The following is a 20,549-nucleotide window of genomic DNA, read 5'->3' on the forward strand; positions in this document are numbered from 1 at the left end:
CGAGCTTGAAAATTTTGACATTTTACAGTCCAAAAACTGCCGTTTGTGGCTGTATTTTTTTGTTTTGGAAATCAAGGGGGGCGCACCGGGTGCAACTGCTGGCAATTACTGGCAGCAACATCAGGAGAATGGCATAACAATTAAATGCGAGCGAGTGAAGCGAGCGAGCTTGAAAATTTTGACATTTTACAGTCCCAAAACTGCCGCTTTTGGCTGTATTTTTTCGCTTTGGAAATTAAGGGGGGCGCACCGGGCGAAAATTGCTGGCAGTTACTGGCAGCAACATCAGGGGAATGGCATAACGATTGAATACGAGCGAGCGAAGCGAGTGAGCTTGAAAATTTTGACTTTTTACAGTCCCAAAACTGTCGTTTGTAGCTATATGCTTTGCTTTGGAAATTAAGGGGGGGGGGGGGGCGCACCGGGCACAACTGCTGGCAATTACTGGCAGCATGCAACATCAGGAGATTGCTGAATGGCATAACGATTAAATGAAAGCGAGCGAGTTTGAAAATTTTGACATTTTACAGTCCCCAAACTGTCGTTTGTGGCTGTATTTTTTCGCTTTGGAAATCAAGGGGGGAGGGGGGACACACCGGGCGCAACTGCCGGCAATTACTGGCAGTAACATCAGGAGAATGGCATAACGATTAAATGCGAGCGAGCGAAGCGAGCTAGCTTGAAAATTTTGACATTTTACAGTCCCCAAAACTGTCGTTTGTGGCTGTATTTTTCAGCTTTGGAAATTAAGGAGGCGCACTGGGCAAAAACTACTGGCAATTACTAGCAGCAACATCAGGAGAATGGCATAATGATTAAATGCGAGCGAGCGAAGCGAGTGAGCTTCAAAATTTTGACATTTTACAGTCCCCAAACTGCCGTTTGTAGCTATATTTTTTCGCTTTGGAAATTAAGGGGGGCGCATCGGGTGAAAATTGCTGGCAATTACTAGCTGCAACATCAGGAGAATGGCATAATGATTAAATGCGAGCGAGCGAAGCGAGCGAGCTTCAAAATTTTGACATTTTACAGTCCCAAAACTGCCGTTTGTTATAGCTATATTTTTCGCTTTGGAAATTAAGGGGCCGGGGCGCACCGGGCGCAACTGCTGCCATTCACTGGCAGCAGCATCAGGAGAATGGCATAGCGATTAAATGCGAGCAGGGATGCGAGCGAGCGGAGCGAGCGAGCTTTAAAATTTTGACATTTTACACTCCAAACACTGCCGTTTGTAGCTATATTTTCGCTTTTGTTTGTCCCACTTTTATGGGGGAACCACCCCCTCCCCCCCCCCCCCCCCATCGACGCCTCTGCATATGAGGGTGCTTTTTTAAAGTGAAAGATCTGCTGCACACTCTTTGATTAATTAGGGAAATATACGTCAATCTCAAAAGTGTACAAAGTCTATCGAAAGGGATCCTGTATAGCGGAGCTTTTGCATGTTTATGACTTCAATACAACGATCTGTTGCATATAGTTCTGGCGATGTTTGGACAATTTTCCATTAAGAATGTTCGAGATTTGTTCTCATTTCGGGAATTGCTTGGGGGATAAATGATTTGTCTGCCTAAACACTTCCGTAAGGGCGGGGCAAATGCCCCTTTGCCCCCCCCCCCCCCCCCCCCCACCCCCGAGATAGATCCGGTATGCTCATAGATGTATCCTGACTGAGTCACCAGGCACTGTCGTTTCTCAGGAATGATTCAGGAAATGGAGGGGGTTCAATTATGGCGATATAGTTTTTGTTATGGTTTGTTTGTTTGTTTGTTTGTTTGTTTGTTTTCGTACATATTTTGCAGATGGTCCCCAGTTACTCGCGTCATAGCATGTTTACATATACTCAAGTAGGCCTATACTATTTGACGTTGTCAACGTCTGAGCCATACCTTACAGTGTATGTCGATGTTACTTTCGTCGCAAGCGAGCGAAGCGAGCGAGCTGTTCAGCTCTGTTGCCTGTCTGAAGGCCGGCGTACAAACTTCATGCAATATGCCAAAATTGATACAATCACATTTCTGCTTCCTCCATTTTTTTTTTCAAAATTCAGGGGGGGGGGGATGATTGTACAGGCCATCCCCCCATCTCCATTTCAGGGGGGGATATATCCCCCCCCCCCCCCAATCCCCTCCGGGATTTACGCCCATGCTCTGTATACTGTCATCCAAACCTATAGAGCAAAAAGAGACTGGAAACCAGACTAATATAAAGTGATTCCAAGAACTCTCGTAATCATGTACTCAGAACTGAATGACGCGCGCCTTTCAGCAGGAAGTAAAGATAACAGCAACAACAACAACAACTCGCAAAGCAGCTACCGTACTACTGTACCGATTTCCGTCCGTGTGACATGAATTAACTAGAACTGTTGACTGGTACGTGCGCCGAAGATGCCCGCTCGCTAGCTCGGGACGGCTGGTCTTCATTCTTCCTGGAAAGACGATCTCGAGGATGTTTAACTAAACCTGTATACTAGTATTCATGTTCTACATGTGTTAAGATCAGATAGATAATGGCATTCTCGTGATCCTGGGTTTTCGTAAAAGTGACGCACCACAATGGTGTTTTTTGGGGGGAAAACTCCCGGCCGACTGAACACAGCAGACCACCACAGAGCAACTGTTCCAGAAATTCCGGTCCGTGAGCTGATCATCACGCCCAAGCTTCCGGGACAAGGGACGTGAGCTGTGTGGTGGTGGTGCCTGCCTCATCTGCATGCATACTATTCGGTAGCTGAGCAATTTAGCTGAGCTGAGCTGAGTAGGCCGAACTGTTGCTGCTCGGCGCGGCTTCGCTCCTGTGGCCTCCGCCTCCCTGATCCCTCGCATCACAGACAGATCTCTGGTATCAATCATGTCATATCTCTCTACTTTCAGGGCTAGTGGGGGAAACTCAGTTGTCAGTAGTACCTAACTTGTTAGACTAGAACTGTGACATTACAAACTATTGTTTACCATGTTTACGATTATTATTTATAAATTGCTATTCTATACAGAGCTCAATCTATTAAAATCATAAGGTTCATTAATGTTACATTTGCAATGACAAATGTGTGTTTTGAAGGTTAAATCTTGTTTGTATCAATAAGACTTTGAGAGGACTTGCAGTATATTGTAGGTCCTAATCTGCTACTGTAAAATTGGAAACTTTCGCTTTGTTAAAATTTTCGCGAATTTTGTGCAACCAGCAGAACCCAAATCTAGCGTGAAAATAAAAGCACGAGTGCATATTTTTGCTTGCCATATGTTCCAGGAGTTGATGTCTTGACTCCGCAGAATTATAAACAAGTGAAACCTTTACGAAAAATTAGTCATGCGAAAATATCCACTCTTACAATAATCATTGCAACTAATTGACAAATTCTCCTTCTGACAGTTTTGTACTTCAACGTAAGTAAGCCCTTAATTAATCAATGTTTAGTAGAAGCCAAGATAAAAATTCATGAGCATACATACTGTAAAACTGAGTATGACCTCTTGATCCACTAGGCCTAGCCTAGAACAACAAGCTTTCCCCCAACACTACAGCGTACGGGTGGGTACAGGCAACAGTCACACTGAATGAATTTAATCCTTATGCAGGGGGTACTGCATACCGTATCAAATTAACCCATTCCTTACGGGTAACTGGTAATACCAGGAGGTTCCCGTGGGAGCAACTGAAATACGGGAACCTAGTAATAGATACCAGGTTCCCAAGATGAAGATATGAGTGCCTACTTTTATGGCCTAAATTTATGTTTCTTTGTGTTGTAATGCCCAGAAAAATGGGTTTGATAAAAAGATGCGAGTTCGTTGTATCACCACGTTCCCATTCTGTTGGAAAAATGTGTAAATCACAGCATTAATACCTAAAGTTCTTCCGATTTAGTTTGCGCCTGCTTTACAATAAAACTTGTATGAACATTTATAGCGATTGAAGCTGAGCTCGAGTAGATTTCTGTATTTGCTGACCCAAGTCATCCCATTCAAGTGCTCGGTTTTGTGTAGAACAAAACAGTCTGTGAGCCCATCAGCGCACGCTCTTTTCATACCTTGCACTCGATCAATATTTTCATTGTTCATTGGCACATATAGTTGACCGTGGAAAGGGGATACATGTACTGCTTGACTGCTTTCGCTCAGGTGGATTACCAACATGTCCGTTCTTTGTTGACGGGCAAAAAGAATCTCGTTTGGGGACATTTAAGACACTCAAAGAATTGCAGAAGGAACGGGTTAATATTATAATAAGATTCTTCTGTCAAGTTGTTTTTATTGCGACTGATTAACAAATTGCCCTACATTGACATAAATCATGATGAGAATGACTAATGATGTTCGTCCTCAGACAGAGACAAAAACTACTTCTCGTATTGCTAAATTCTGTGCGTGCGAATATTGCTGATCAGTCCGAATCTCGCTCTAAAATATCTGATTCAGTGTGGACATACAGTCTTGTACATGTACATGTATGCCAGAGGTAAGCCAATCTGAGAGGTGTTGCTCACTCTGCCTTTTCGTCACTGACGTTTTTGTTCCTGCCTCTCCACACGCCTCACTTTGTAACCTGATCACACCAGAGCTGACCACGGATCACCAGGCAGATCGGGCTTGTGCCATTGCTTCCCATGTGTTCGGGTTGATGCTATGCAGCATTTCTTGGAAGCTTTTTAATAGTGTGTCCTTGTAGCGCTTCCTCTGACCTCCTTTAGAGCGCTTGCCTTCCATTAGTTCACCATAGAGCAGTCGCTGTGGCAAATGCTCAATGAACATTCTGAGTACATGCCCTGCCCATCTGAGCTGGGAGAGCTTGAGCAGCATATTCTCTCCATTCTGGCTCTATGAAGTACCTCTAATCTATGTGGGGCACTTTGTCTGGCCATTTGCCATGCAGCAAGTGAATAAGCACAGAATTGATAGTATTTTGGATAGTAGAAGCCATGTGATGATAAAAATCATAGGCATGGCCTCTGCCAGGATTTGAACCTACATTGTACGACCTTCCGATCACTGGACAAGCGTCTTATCCGCTAGAGGGCAAGTCCAAGATAACGCGCGCGTTACGTATGGGACATTCAGAGACTTTTATGACCTGAAAAATAGTGTTAATGGCCTTCGATCATATTTAACTTTTTCATGGTGATTGATATCTAGGAGAAGTATAATCATGTAAAAAATTGAGAAAAATGACCTTGGCAATTATATTCTAGAAGAGAAAATATGTGCCGTTATGTATGGGACCAGAAAAATTTTGTTTTTTCGAACATTTTTTTCAACCCCAAAACTCTCTGAAAGTATTTCATTCTACAACTTGTAACTCACTGTGATGAAAGTCACAACACTCAAGATTATCGCAGGTAAGTTTCATGTCATTAGGCAAAAAGCTCTAATTACAGGTTCTAATTAAAGACAGACATGACGTGTTACGTATGGGACAGTTACGTATGGGACAGTTTGTCCCCCATTCATTTAGTGTGTGAAGAACCATGTTTATGGGTATTTTGCATAATTATTGAAGTAAAAACAGTTGAAACTACTCAAATACTGATCCAGATTGTCAAGGAAACAATATTCCCCAAATATTCACCATCATAATCATATTCAATCATATTTTTATATTTTTATGACCAACCTGAGTATGCATGCCCTTTGTCCCCCATTCGTTTAGTGTGTGGAGAACCATGTTTATGGGTATTTTGCAAAATAATTTAGCAAAATACCCATAATTTTTTTGTATAATTATTGAAATGGAATCAGTAGAAATTACTCAAATACTGATCGAGATTGACAAGGGAACAATATTCCCCAAATATTTACCATCATAATTATATTTATTCATATTCTATATTTTTATGACCAACCTCAGTATGTATGCCCTATTTTTATCAGGATAGTTACTGCTGAAAAATTGAATAGTTTAAAGTGTTTACTTCCATTGATGAAGGGCAGTTTGCCATTTATTTTCAATAAAAAACAACTTGACACAAGAAATATTAATTTCTATAAATAAGCAATACCTGCTGCGTGGAACCCCAGTGATCGAGTAGATATATTATGTCTGTCTAGCAGTCAGGTCATTGATTCGAGTCACACCTCAGTATGTATACCCATGAATTTTGTCGTGGCTACTATTGAAAACTGAGTAAGGACAATTTGTGTATCACTTGCAATAAAAAAAAATCATTTTATATTTTTCATATCATTATATTTTTTTAAACATATATCACAACCATTTCAAATTGGATCTCCATCACATAAACTTTGAATTCCTCTAGTCTTAGGATTGTATGCTCTTTAGTACAATAATGTAATTCATGATTGGTTTCCAATCATCTCATTTAATGTTGAAAACTGAATCCCCATTTCTACAAAAAAACTATAGCATCCCTTTAATGCTGAGTTTTCATTGTGTATTTTGTCATTTTCCCCTAGTTAAAAAAAAAGTTAAGTCCCCTGCTTTCTGAAAATTGTTCAGTCAAGTACATGTATTGTTTAAAGTGTCTATAACTCAAAAAGTAGCTACAATGTTGGGATGCTTTCTTCAGGATGATTGACCATTTGTGTACTGAGAGACCTTCCCAGCTAGCTACATGCATTCACATGCAATATGTATGAGGATGTCTCATACGAAACACATTTGTCCCATGCGTAACATTATTTTAATGCCTAATAAAAAATATTTCTTTTACTGTTTTTTCTTTTTTCTATGGTATTTAATTTCTCTAAACGATAAATTAGAAGTTTCCAAAAGGGCATTGATATAACCTAAGCAATTTCAGAAAAAACCTAAAAAAAATGACCTCAATTTGTTACGTATGGGACATCTCATGATAGGACACGAGCTAATTTGCATAATCATTTGCATAATCCCTAAATTTTCATATCAAGTTAAACTATTTGATGAACTTCTTATGTCCACATATTAATCAAATATCATTTGCTTTCCATTGAATTAATATGAATTTTTATAAATGTCCCATACGTAATGCTGTGTTTCACATTTATGCAAATGAAGCCCTTGAAATTTGCATAAATTTACATAATATTATTTTTTCCTCCATGGAAATCAAAACTTATAAGCTTCAAAATGATACCAAACATGTCAATATTGAGCAAAGATGAAATTTTGCCTTCTGAGGGGACCTTATCTTAGACTTGCCCTAGACCACCAAACATTTGCCTGACAGCCAGTGCTGGTTCTAATCAGCATACAGGGGGGTCCTGCATGTTTATTTAAAGTGATGAAATTCTTGTGTGGAGTTGCTTTTATTGCAATTGACAAAATAGTCCTACGTTGATTTAAAAAAAAAGATTTGAAGATAAAAAGACTGCAAACTTCATTGAGACCACCTCAGAATATTGCCCCAATTACATAACATCTTGTTATGTGTATGTTTGTTAGCCCGTTCCTTCAGCGATTCTTTGAGTGCCTTAAATGCCCCCAAACGAGATTCTTTTTGCCCATTGACAGAGAACGGACAGATTGGTAATCCACCTGTGCGAAAGCAGTCAAGCGGTACATGTATCCCCTTTTCCAAGGTCAACTACAAATGTACATGTGCCATTGAACAATGGAAATATCGATCGGGTGCAAGGTATGAATAGACTGCTGATGGCCTCACAAACTCTTTTGTTCTACACAAAACCAGGCACCTAAATGGGATGACTGGGGTCAGCAAACACGTACTGCGCTCACCTTCGATCGCTATATTGACATGTTGATACGAGTTTTACAGCAGAACAAGCATAAACTAAATCAGATGAAGATTAAATAATACTGTGATTATGCATTTTCACAATGGATAGAAAATGTATTGTGATATCTTTTAATCAAACCCATTTTTCTCGGGAATTTAACACAAAGAAACATGAATTTAGACCACAAAAGTAGGCACTCTTGTCTCCATCTTGGGAACCTGGTATACCAAGTTCCCGCATATCACTTGCTCCCACAGAAACCTGGTATACCAGGTTCCCATAAGGAAAGGGTTAACAAGAGTGCTCTGTAAAATTAAGTTACACTGCCAGAAATACAACATACAAATGATTCGCGGATCTGAGCGCTTATGTAGGCATTGTGTGCACAAGATACATTTGAAACTATGGATGCTTAACTCATGAGGTGAAGCCAGGTGGGTTAAGAAATTCCATAATTACCGTGAACACACTAATCATAATGTCACATGAAAAGGTGTGTGTCATTTGTTGTACAAAATGGGAGGCATATTTGCTGCCGGAAAATCTCTTGCTTATTATATAATCTGATAGCAAATTTTACTGGATGTATTTCCTTTTGGCATGCCATACACACAATCGATTCATCCAGTACTTTCAGCCATGCATCCAATATTATAAAATGGGTTCAAGAATGTAGCCAATAGGAAGCGCTGAAATGAGTCACATGTGCCTTGGCTATTCTAGTCCCATTGCACTGCGTGTTAAATCCTATTGCCGATCGTCTGTGCGCGCGGCGGCTCCTTTGAATTGCATGCATACAGTACGCGCTGTCAATCCTGTGCCTGTAAACAACTTCTAGTTTGGGCTGCCGGCCGGCCGGCCTTTCTTCCCTTGTACAGTGCATGCATAACATGTGTGGCGTACGTATACTCGTACTCTTATACGTACACTTTGTACAGTACAGTAGACCAAGCGTTGTGGGACCGGACGCGTACATGGAGTCACTTTGAAGGGCAAATCCAACGATTTAGCAGGTTAATTTTCATGCCGTTTTTAGAGTATGTTGTCTAGTAGGCCTATACGAGGAGTCTATATCAAGTCTTTAAGGTAAAGGGTGCATATTCTATGTAAAATAAGTAAGTTTTCATGCGGGAACTTAAGTGTCCGGAAACCCAACCCCCCATCATACTTACTGTATGTGCGGGATTTCCGAGTGCGACGTGCGTAAATGTTTGGGACGAACATCTTCGGACGTCTTGACCCACAAAGGTACGTGAAAAACGCTGAAAAATGCTGTTAGTTTTCGACCCATTTTATAAAACAAATGATGCACAGGATTATTTCATGGCGTTAGTGGAGGCGTATAGCTCACTCTCGGGTATTTACAATGTAGTGCAACATGCACTCGGCTTCGCCTAGTGCATGTTTCACAATTGTAAATACCCTCGAGTGCACTATAAGCCTTCACTAACGCACTCTATCCTGTGCATCATTTGTATACTATAAAATCTGAATGCATGATATTTAACTTTACTGGATGCATGGCTACACTTGTAGACCTAGCATTTAAGACAACATGCAGCCAGTACAAATAAACACACAGCTCTCAACCAATGAAATCACACTGTTTCCACGAGTGGTTCCATTGCTATGCAATATGATACATGTATAATGCAATGGTTACTGTATACGCTATATATTTCATGGGGGTTTTATTTTCGTGAATTTCGCGAGTCGGGAGCTATTCGCGAAATTAACAACTCGCAAAAATATTACCTTTCAAAATGAATCCCTTGCCTTGATGATACGAACATTTCAGTACTAGTATACCATGTCACGGCTTACTGAACAGACCATACTGGCTAAAAGCTTGTTTACGCACGTCCACGTCTACTTACGAATACTGTAGAGAGCCAATCCATTATTGCAAGGGGACCGCTCGTCAGAAATCTAGCGCGATGGACTTAACCACTTCAAAAATGTTGAATTCTAACTTACTACTTCGCAGGGTTTGGTAAGTTTTTTTCATGCAGTGTATAACTAGTATCATTCTTATTTGCTAGTAAGTTGAAAATTCACACTTTCTTTGCCACTTCACATTTTCTCTGGTCCCCCAATTGCGAATATAACCACTCGCGAAAATGTGTGACAGCGGCAATTCGCGAAAATTTATGTGCGTGAAAATTATAGCATATACAGTACATTAATGCATATGAATGTTATATTGCCTCAGCAAAACTCTTCTCTTAACCCGTTGAGGACGAGTCAAGAGTATACTCGGGCAAGTGTCTATGGGAAATGCGTGTTGTAGCAAAATCAGCTTGTCCTCAACGGGTTAAGATGAGTGAAGTCACATCTAGAAGCACTTTCAAAGAAAATTGCTGTAGTAATTATCTTTGATGACTCCAAAAGGAAGTGTAATTATATACCATATCAGATCTTTAAAAAAAAAAAAAAATTCCTCTCTATTGTGTTTCAGTAGAAGGCATCGTACTATTGGTTGAGTTGTACGTGTATGCTGGATATCAGGAAGCAGCAGCATAGGTTTTCATAGATTCAAGTTTCCATTTGTGACCGTGCACCTCAAAACGAACATAAAGTCGCACACACTGATTTTGCGTGAGGACTGAAAATAAGTGAAATGGGTCAACCTAGCCGAACTTGACTTTTTCATATTTTCTGAAAGAGCGGGTCTTCTTTTACATTATGCTAAAATTTGGTATCATAAAACGAGCGGGAAAGTGTGTTTTTTTAGCAGTTTATCTCGAACACTTTTGATAGAATAATGTGATTAGGTGTGTCTTTAGAATCCCTTTTTCATTTCTGAAAAACCTTGTCCACACTCTTCACTTTCAACTCTTATTTGAAAGGATAGTGCTACTGCTTTGAAAGTTAGCATTGATTATGGACAGAATGTGTTAATGAGGCACGCTTAATTTCAGTTTAATCTGATAATCCCTTCATTGTTGTTACTCTGGTGGTTTACTTCCTGTTTTTTGTCCCATTCATTGCACAGCCAGCAGGGTTTGGTAAAGATTAAGCGCTTCAGAGCCTCTTTTCTCAGTTCACACTTTTCCTGAGTTGGTGCTTTCTTTCCAATATTTATACAGGTTAGGAGAGTCCATTTGATTTGAGTTATACATCATTTTAAAGCTTAAAGTCTGCTCTTTCAGAATATGGTCTTAACTAAAAATTCATGTCTGGCAACTTTTTGTTTGTTTTGAGGTGCAGTGTCACATTTTGAAATGATGCTGAATAGGTGTTTCAATATTGAGTGGTGAACTCAGTCTAGATTGCTAGTTTTTCCCAAAAGGAATTAATTTTGAAAAGCTTAATTAGTGTGAGAACAAGAGGTAAAATTTGTTCATTTTATTCTAAACTTTATTAAAACAGGGAATAATTTTCCAACTCAAATTTGATTAGCAATTTCAGCCAATGAACAATATTTCACACGGTATCCTGTACATGTCTATGGAAGAAAACTGCTACACAAAAGTGCATAGCAAATTGCGATGCGATACCAGGAAAATTATTCCCTGTAAAAGTAGACCTCCAAATGATTTTTTTTTTCATATTTTTGCATCTGAACACGAACAAATTGGTTAAACTGGGTACCTAGTTTCAGAATTTATAGTGGTTTGGATAAGAACATTTATAAGAATATTTTTGAATTCATGCACAAATTACAGTGAATGAGTATGATGACAGAGGTACCGGGTATGGTATGTTGTTTACTAAAACTGGACTAAAAACTAAAAACAAAAGAACAGTGAAATCAACCCAACAGGATCTTTTTGTCATTAAAATATGATCCCAAGGATTACATTGTATGACGTCAATACCATCCTGTATTGACATTTCATGCTTGAATCAAATGCAACAGTATTGAATGAGACTGATTGAGAGATGGTGTTCTGCATTGGTCTAGCTTTTGCCTGGGCGAAGCTAAAATGTGTTCACAGTGAGCTCACCATCCAGCACCAATTGCACATTAACAATGGATTGGCTCATTTATAATGAAGCCGGTGGATAGGTGCTGCCCAGAAACAAGTGAGGGAATGTTTTCCCTCTCTCAACTGGTGTAACAATGGCTCTGTGTGAGGTACGGTACTTGTACAGAGTTTCCAACCTGAATAGGTCTATAGGGTGCCGTGCTAATAATACTTAATAATGAATGCTATTAAAAACGACAACAATTGTTTTCACAATCTCCCCGGTGCAAAGTGTTATGTGGAGGTATCTCTGGCATGTTTGCCGTTGTCACGGCTACTGGGGAAGACAGCGACCTTGTTCGCCTTATTCATTATTGTTTATCATTACTGTTAACTTTGAATTGAATGCTCTTATTGGAATTGAGCATTTCTATGGATACCGCATTGTAGCAAAATTTGCTTCCTCAAAAGAAATATGCAGTTTTACTAAACAAATAATGCACATAGTTAAGACACAATGCTGAAACAAAAAATTTTTGTCCCCGCCGAACGAGTTCGAGCAGGGGACTATGAAATGGGCTCCGTACGTGTGTGTGTCCGTGTGTCCGTCCGTCCGTTCGTCCGTCCGTCCGTCCGTCCGTCCGTCCGTGTGTGCGTCCGTGTGTGATCAAAATCTTCAATTTGCTACTTCTCTGTCATTTATGAGCCAATTTTGATTCTGTTTGCTTTATATGATAGCACTACATGGGAGCTTTGAAACTTCTACATAGAATTTCTGTTGTTACCTTTGACCTTGACCTTTGACCTATATTTTACATTTTGCTACAAAATGCTACTCCTTCGTCATTTCTAACCCGATTTCGATTCTGTTTGTTTTATGTGATGGCACTAGGTGAGGGCTTCAAAACTTCTACACAGAGTTTTGACCTTTGACCTTGATTTTTTACCTATATTGTACATTTTGCTACAAAATGCTACTCCTTCGCCATTTCTAACCCGATTTCGATTCTGTTTGCTTTATGTGATGGCACTAGGTGAGGGCTTCAAAACTTCTACACAGAATTTTGACCTTTGACTTCTTTGACCTTTGACCTTGATTTTTGACCTATATTGTACATTGGCTACAATATGCTACTCCTTTGCCATTTCTAACCCGATTTCGATTCCGTTTGCTTTATGTGATGGCACTAGGTGACGGCTTCGTTTGCTTTATGTGATGGCACTAGGTGACGGCTTCAAAACTTCTACACAGAATTTTGACCTTTGACTTCTTTGACCTTTGACCTTGATTTTTGACCTATATTGTACTTTGGTTACAAAATGCTACTCCTTCGCCATTTCTAACCCGATTTCGATTCAGTTTGCATTATGTGATGGCACTAGGTGAGGGCTTCAAAACTTCTACACAGAATTTTGACCTTTGACTTCTTTGACCTTTGACCTTGATTTTTACCTATATTGTACATTGGCTACAAAATGCTACTCCTTTGCCATTTCTAACCCGATTTTGATTCTGTTTGCTTCATGTGATGGCACAAGGTGAGGGCTTCAAAACTTCTACACAGAATTTTGACCTTTGACTTCTTTGACCTTTGACCTTGATTGTTGACCTGTATTGCACATTTTGCTACAAAATGCCACTTCTGGCGGGGACATATATTACTCACCGCGTAATTTCTACTTTTCCTTGTTTTTTTTCAAACCCACTTGTGCCCCAAATGGCCCATCTGGGGCTTTCCCCCTCAGGTAAGCTGAAAGATCATTATACCCCCGCCAAACGAAGTTTGAAGGGGGTATATAGGAATCAGCGGACGGTCGGGCGGTCGGTCGGGCGGTCGGGCGGGCGGTCGGTCCGTTGCAAATCTTGCGTCGCGAACTACTTCCTCAGTTTTCAACCGATTCCCATAAAACTTGGCACAGATGTGTGCCTTGGGTTGTAGATGTGCAAGACGTATTTTTTGACAGTACCCAAAAGTACGTTGCCATGGTAACGGCATATTATGGGCAAAAATGGGTACAAATCTTGCGTCGCGAACTCCTCCCACAGTTTTTGGTCAATTTTTATGAAATTAGGTACAGATGTTCATCTGAATATGTTAATGTGCAAGACACATATTTCCGCAGTGGCAAAAAGTGCGTTGCCATGGTAACAGCATGTTATTGGTAAAATATAGGGCAAAATGCTTCATGGCAAAACTGCTTCATCAGTGTTCTTCCAATTCTCATGGAATTCATATTGAATGTTTGTCTTAGGATATAGGTCAGCATGACACATTTCTTGACAGTGACAAAAAGTATGTTGCCATGGTAACAGCTCACATATTATGAGCCAAAATGATGGAAAATTTTGTGTTGCAAACTACTTCCTCAGTTTTTGCCCAATTTCCATGAAACTTGGTACAGATGTGTGCCTTTGGTTGTAGATGTGCAAGACCCATTTGCATTTTCCGACAGTACCCGAAAGTACGTTGCCATGGTAACGGCATATTAATGGCAGAAGATCAAGGAAAGATCTTGCGGATTTAACTACTTCCTCCGTTTTTTGACCAGAGCTTATGAAATGTTGTTTTGACCAAAGCTTATGAAATGTTGTTTGGCTGGGGTATAACCAGTCGCTGTAGCGACATTTCTAGTTTTTTCAGCAATTAACTTCAAATTGGGCATGTGTGACTGCTATCACAGACAGATGTGCAAGACACCTTTTTCATGAGTATTTAGTAATGCGTTGCCATGGCAATGGCAGATTTTCAAAAAAATCTTACAAAATGTTGTGGATCGAAGTACTCTCGCAGTTTTGTAGCAATTCAGTTTGAATTTGGGATATGCGATCAATGCAACGCATAGTTGTGCAAAACACCTTTGATATGTGCGTTTATAAATCTGTTGCCATGGTAACAGCATTTTTTTAACCAATCGTACAAAAATGTGTGGATTAACCGAATTCCTTCAGTTTTTAAGCATTTGGCTTGAAAATTGGCACATGTGACCACTATGGTACATAGATGTGCATACTTACTCTTTTGTCATTGTTGATCAATGCATTGCCATGGTAACAGCATAGTTTGAATGAAAAATCATACAAAAATATTTTGGATTCAGTTAACTCCCTCAGTCTTAGAGCATTTGACTTGAAATTTGGCACACATGACCACTGTAGTATATAGATGTGCAAACTTATATCTTTCATCAGTGGTGAGCAATGCGTTGCCATGGAAACAGTTTTTTTAACCAAAAAGCATACAGAAATATTGTGGATTCAGCTAACTCCCTTAGTCTTTGAGCATTTAGCTTGAAATTTGGCACACCTGACCACTGTGGTACGTACATTGTAGATGTGTAAACAATCTTTCGTCAGTGGTGATCAATGTGTTGCCATGGTAACGGCATATTTTGAATGAAAATCATACAAAAATATTGTGTATTCAGGTAACTCCCCCGCCCCAGTCTTTGAGCATCTGGCTTGAAATTTGGTACATGTGACCACTATAGCGTGTAGATGTGCAAACTTGATCTTTCGTCAGTGGTGAACAATGCATTGCCATGGTAACGGCATCTTTTCACTAATATGCATTCAAAAATAATGTGAATTCAGGTAACTACCTCAGTCTTTGAGCATTTAGCTTGAAATTTGGCACATGTGACCGTTATAGTACATAGATGTGCATATGTATTCTTTCATCATTGTTGATCAATGTGTTGCCATGGTAACAGCATATTTTGAATGAAAATCATGCAAAAATATTGTGGATTCAGTTAACTCCCTCAGTCTTTGAGCATTTGGCTTGAAATATGGCACATGTGACCACTATAGCATGTAGATGTGCAAACGTAACCTTTTAATATTGTTGATCAATGCATTTCCATGGTAACAGTATATTTTGAATGAAAATGATACACTAATATTGTGAATTCAACTAAGCCCCTCAGCCTTTTAGAATTTGGCTTGAAATTTGGCACATATGAATGCTATAATATATAAAGTTGTGTAAACTCCATTTTTTCTTAATGTCCAACATTGTGTTGCCATGGTAGCACAATTTTTAATGAAAACCATAGAAATCATCAGTTTATTTATCTTGCTCACTCAGTTTTTGAGCACTTGACTTGAGATATGGGACATGTGACCAACAGTGAGCAATACATTTATTCACTGTTGAACAGTGCATTGCCATGGTAACATTTTTTTTTTCCATTAAAAAGGAAAAAAAAAATAATCCTGGTTGAGCTAATTTCCTCAGTTGTGGGTGGGGGTATATTAATCACAATGAGTGATAGTTCTAGTTTGTGTTGGCATAGTTTTTTAATATAAATGTGAAATGGGGACCAAAATTGGTCATTTTGAAAACTCCATGGTGGATTTTTCACCCAACTTTGCATGTACAAATGTAGCATTCCAGAAAAGGGAATAGGATCTCAATTTCCCCTGGGAGCACAAGGGCCAAGGTGGGGGTGATTGTGGTGGTGGTGGTGGTGGGGGGGGGGGGGGAGGGTAATGGCAGGGAGTAGACCGACAATACGCCTAGATTAAAGGGGCATTCCGGACGATTTTCATAATTTCACATCATGTAGTACATAAATCAACAGCTCCATGTATAGATCCGGGGAATTTATTGTGGTCCTTGAGCAGAGAAACCAATATATTGAAAATCTTAAACAAATTACACTGAACAGTGATGATGACATCAGAGCCTCATATATTTCAGAAATGTAGCAGTGTAATTCCATTACAATACCGCTTGCTCAACAAGTTCACCTGTGAAAAATCCATGCATACCTTCTTCTTTTGTTCTGCTTCCTTGAGCCCCAACTCAAACATTCTTATGGTGAGGCCGTCATGTCATCATCCTTGTTCATTTAAATTCATAATAAATTTTGAAAATATTCTCATTACTTATCCCAGTCACTATAAATTCTGAAACTCTGCACTCAGTTTGACTAATTTATAGTTGTTCAAATGTAAAAGTCTAAAAATCATCCGGAGGTCTCCTTTAAGGAATCTTTACAAATCTTCTTCTCTCATTTGAGCTGTTAATGATAAGCTAAGGTAGTGATTTGTGATTCAGATTTAGATTAGTGCCTGTAATTTTGAGTTTTGTTCTGGCAAATCAGGAATATGAGGTAGAGGAGAGGAAGTGGAGGGAGACCAACATCAGGCCAATCTGCACATTTTCATCATTTTAAAAATGCATGGTCAGTTTTTAACCACATTTAGCAGGGATTTTCACCAGGGTGATGGAATCTGTATCTGGATGGAACATGTACCATTCCCCACCTGGGTGCTCCAAGGGGCACAATGCCCCTGGGGGGGGGGGGGGGGGGGGGGGAGGCAAACCCCCCAAATTCAAGAAGTCTTTACAAATTTCCCATCTAGAACCGGAGGGGATAAGACAGTGCTGTGAGTATCAGAAAAGAAGATACTTTGTTCGTAGCAGATCCTGGATGGGCTGGGGGTTCAAGTTACATGTAGGTATGGTGGGGGGGGGGGGGGGGGGGGGGCAATAAAAGGTCGGATTTGGCACCAATCCCAGTGCGTTATCGCAAGAGTGACAATGTAATTAATACAAGGTCATAGAATTTCTTATTCTAAGGAAGTTTTTATTACTGTTTAGAATTGGAAATACTCTTGAATATATATCGATGTAGATTTTGATTCATCCAGGTAGTATGCTAAAAGCGTGTAATCTGTTCGACTGTTCTTACTTGTGAAAGTGATCCGAAAAATTCATCGACGTACAGACAATAAAGGCAGTAACATCGCCCATTCACCCTCCACGGATGAATGCTTGCCAGCCAGACAGAGCTGAAGAAGTGACTCGGAGGAGTCACGAAACTACAGTTGTATTTTCTCCATGGTTTTTACAAGTATGTAAGTCCAGTCGAACAGATTTAATTTACACACTCTTCTTTCACTTTCAACGTTATTAATAGTAGATTCAGGGTTGAGGGGAAAAGCAGTTTTTACACTGGTCTGTTTTTTCTTTAACTGCATGGTCAAATTTTGCAAATACGGTGTACTTGGCAGGTATTTTATTGCTGTGTTGCAATATGCAAATTGACACCATGTCCCATAGAAGCATTAACTCCGCCCCCTGGCTCCCATGTTTGTAAGGTACTGTATACTGCAGAGTTTGCACTGTAAAAGGAGGAATGTTTGTGTGCATTTTAATTTCAGGAATTTGCGACAGCCAAGATTCATAAAAATTAAAATGCATATGAAAGTTTTTGTCTACACTAAATGGATTGAATGTCAGTGACAAGTTGCAAAATTTCGTATGGAGGAAAAGGCCGTCTTCTCCAATTCGCTAAAATTTCATGCAGTGAAAATATCCTGTTTTACAATGGTCTGCAATACTGCATGGAAAGTTTGCTATACTACAGTGAGTGTGGGACCCTGGATCTCTCATCTAAAATTCTCTTGTCACCTTTTCTGTATATTCTATGTAGTCCTGTCTATTCTCAAAAATCAAAATTGATGGAGTCAGAAATATAGTCTGAATGATATATTTTTCGACTCACAAGCATTGGCTTGGCAACATCCGCCCCGTAACCTCTCTGAACTCTATTTTTTTCAACCCGCTTTTAATAGTGCGAGACACATCCACAGTGGCAGCTGTCTAATATGCCAGCTCCATGCAGTGAAATCTCCTCAGAAAAAGGCTTCGTTTTAGAGGGTGTTCCTGTGGAAGGCAAGAAATTAAAGGGGGATTCCAGACAATTTTCATAATTTCACCATCATGTACAACTGTAGTTCATAGCCATTGATAGTGCCTTGTAGAGATTTGTGGAATTTATTATGTTTTTTAGGAGGTACATGTATGCTGAAAAACCCACAAGTTACACTGAACAGTGATGATCATGATGACATACACAATTGCAGGAGGCTCACTATTCCAGCATTGTAGCTATGTTATTCCATTACGGTATCACTTGCTCAACAAGTTCTCCTGTGCAAAATATGCTTTCTTCTTTTTTGTTTTGCTTCCATAAACACCAAAATCATGCATTCTTACCAATGTGAAGCTGCAATGCTTTGTTACAAATGTTGCAAACACTCTTATTCCTTATCCTAGTGACTATAAATTCTGTAACATTATATCCAGTATCAAACCAGTTTATAGATGCTCAAAATATGCAAAAGTCTGAAAAGTACTGTAAAAGTGGATATTTTCCCTTGACTGATTTTTTGCGCTTGGCCAGGTAAAAAGAGTTTCACATGTTTTTAATTTCGCGGAATCAAGACATCCCACGTAGGAACATACGGCAAGCAAGAATATTCACATACTTTTATTTTCGCGCTGGTTTCTGGTTGCGGGAAATGGGCGAAAATTTCAACACTGCGAAAATTTCCACTTTTACAGTTACCAGAGTTCTCCTTTATGACGAGACACAAGTATTCAAATTGACACTAACTCTGAATTCACAAGTCATGGTGGTTAAGTTGCGTATTAGCAGCTCTGTAGTCAGCATGTGTGTAACATATGGCCAAAGTGAACAGGATCAATGCTTGGAAATGCTGGCTTGGTGATACACGTAGATGACTAAGTAATAGTGGACTTTTTTTTACTCCAGTGATGAATATTTCTTAAAATAAATGTTTACAATCTGTTTTCATGGAAATTACCTTTCATGATTCTTCTGTGGATAAATTGCACGTAACTTGCATGTGACATGTGACAGGTGACTGATGAGTTTACAGTATGCTGCACTGATGAGAGATGGCAAATGCCATATATGCCTATTATAAAATGGGTTCAAGAATGTAGCCAATAGGAAGCGCTGAAATGAGTCACCTGTGCTTTCGTTACTCAGTCCCATTGCACTGCGTGTTAAATCCTATTGCCGATCGTCTGTGCGCGCGGCGGCTCCTTTGAATTGCATGCATACGCGCTGTCAATCCTGTAAACAACTTCTAGTCCGGCCTTTCTTCCCTTGTGCATAACATGTGTGGCGTACGTATCATTCGTACAGTGTACAGTAGACCAAGCGTTGTGGGACCGGACGCATACATGGAGTCACTTTGAAGGGTAAATCCAACGATTTAGCAGGTTAATTCTCATGCCGTTTTCAGAGTATGTTGTCTAGTAGGCCTATATGAGGAGTCTATATCAAGTCTTTAAGGTAAAGGGTGCATATTCTATGTAAAATAAGTAAGTTTTCATGCGGGAACTTAAGTGTCCGGAAACCCAACCCCCCATCATACTTATACTGTATGTGCGGGATTTCCGAGTGCGACGTGCGTAAATGTTTGGGACGTGTTTGGGACGTCTTGACCCACAAAGGTACGTGAAAAACGCTGAAAAATGCTGTTAGTTTTTGAATTTTCGACCCATTTTATAAAACAAATGATGCACAGGATTATTTCGTGGCGTTAGTGGAGGCGTATAGCTCACTCTCGGGTATTTACAATGTAGTGCAACATGCACTCGGCTTCGCCTCGTGCATGTTTCACAATTGTAAATACCCTCGAGTGCACTATACGCCTACACTAACGCACTCTATCCTGTACGTCATTTGTATATTATATCATTAAATGAGCCTCACAGAAAGAATGTCAATTCAGGTAACCACAGTCTCTTAATGAGTCAAGATGTCCTGTCACAAATGACAAAGTTTATGGAACCCGCAACATCAAAATCTTCAATAGATATGACTCTAATGTAATGCATTGTGTGGGTCTCGGGAATGCTACTGAAGCTTCAAAATTTTTATGATGAGAACGGAAATGATGCATTATTTTGCAAGATTTGGGTCGCAATCCAAATCACGTAAGTATGTGTGATTTTTTTCCTTTTTTTTTTGAATATGTATGCAAAGTTGTGCAATGTCAATGGTGGAAGCAAAAGTGAATGTAAATATTATAATAATGCCCACAATGAACCACAACAGGTGTTTGTTTCTTCATGCTATTTTTTCCATGTGTGACATGTTGTGCTACATTGAATTGGCATCGTGACATAAGCAT

General features: G+C 39.7%; 1 protein-coding gene across 1 annotated transcript in view; it reads left to right on the forward strand.

Moving 5' to 3' along the window:
• The first annotated feature begins 2,690 nt into the window (after positions 1–2,690).
• LOC139722968 (uncharacterized) overlaps positions 2,691–20,549 on the forward strand; it is a 44,556-nt gene continuing 26,697 nt past the window's right edge. Inside the window, exon 1 of the mRNA XM_071634248.1 lies at positions 2,691–2,841. The gene's annotated coding sequence lies outside the window, so the exon portion shown is untranslated. The remainder of the gene's footprint in view (positions 2,842–20,549) is intronic.

The sequence above is a fragment of the Diadema antillarum genome, unplaced genomic scaffold (assembly GCF_040938485.1).
Source record: "Diadema antillarum isolate AM-2024a unplaced genomic scaffold, OU_Dant_1.0 scf00000178, whole genome shotgun sequence".
Classification (NCBI taxonomy): Eukaryota; Metazoa; Echinodermata; class Echinoidea; order Diadematoida; family Diadematidae; genus Diadema; species Diadema antillarum.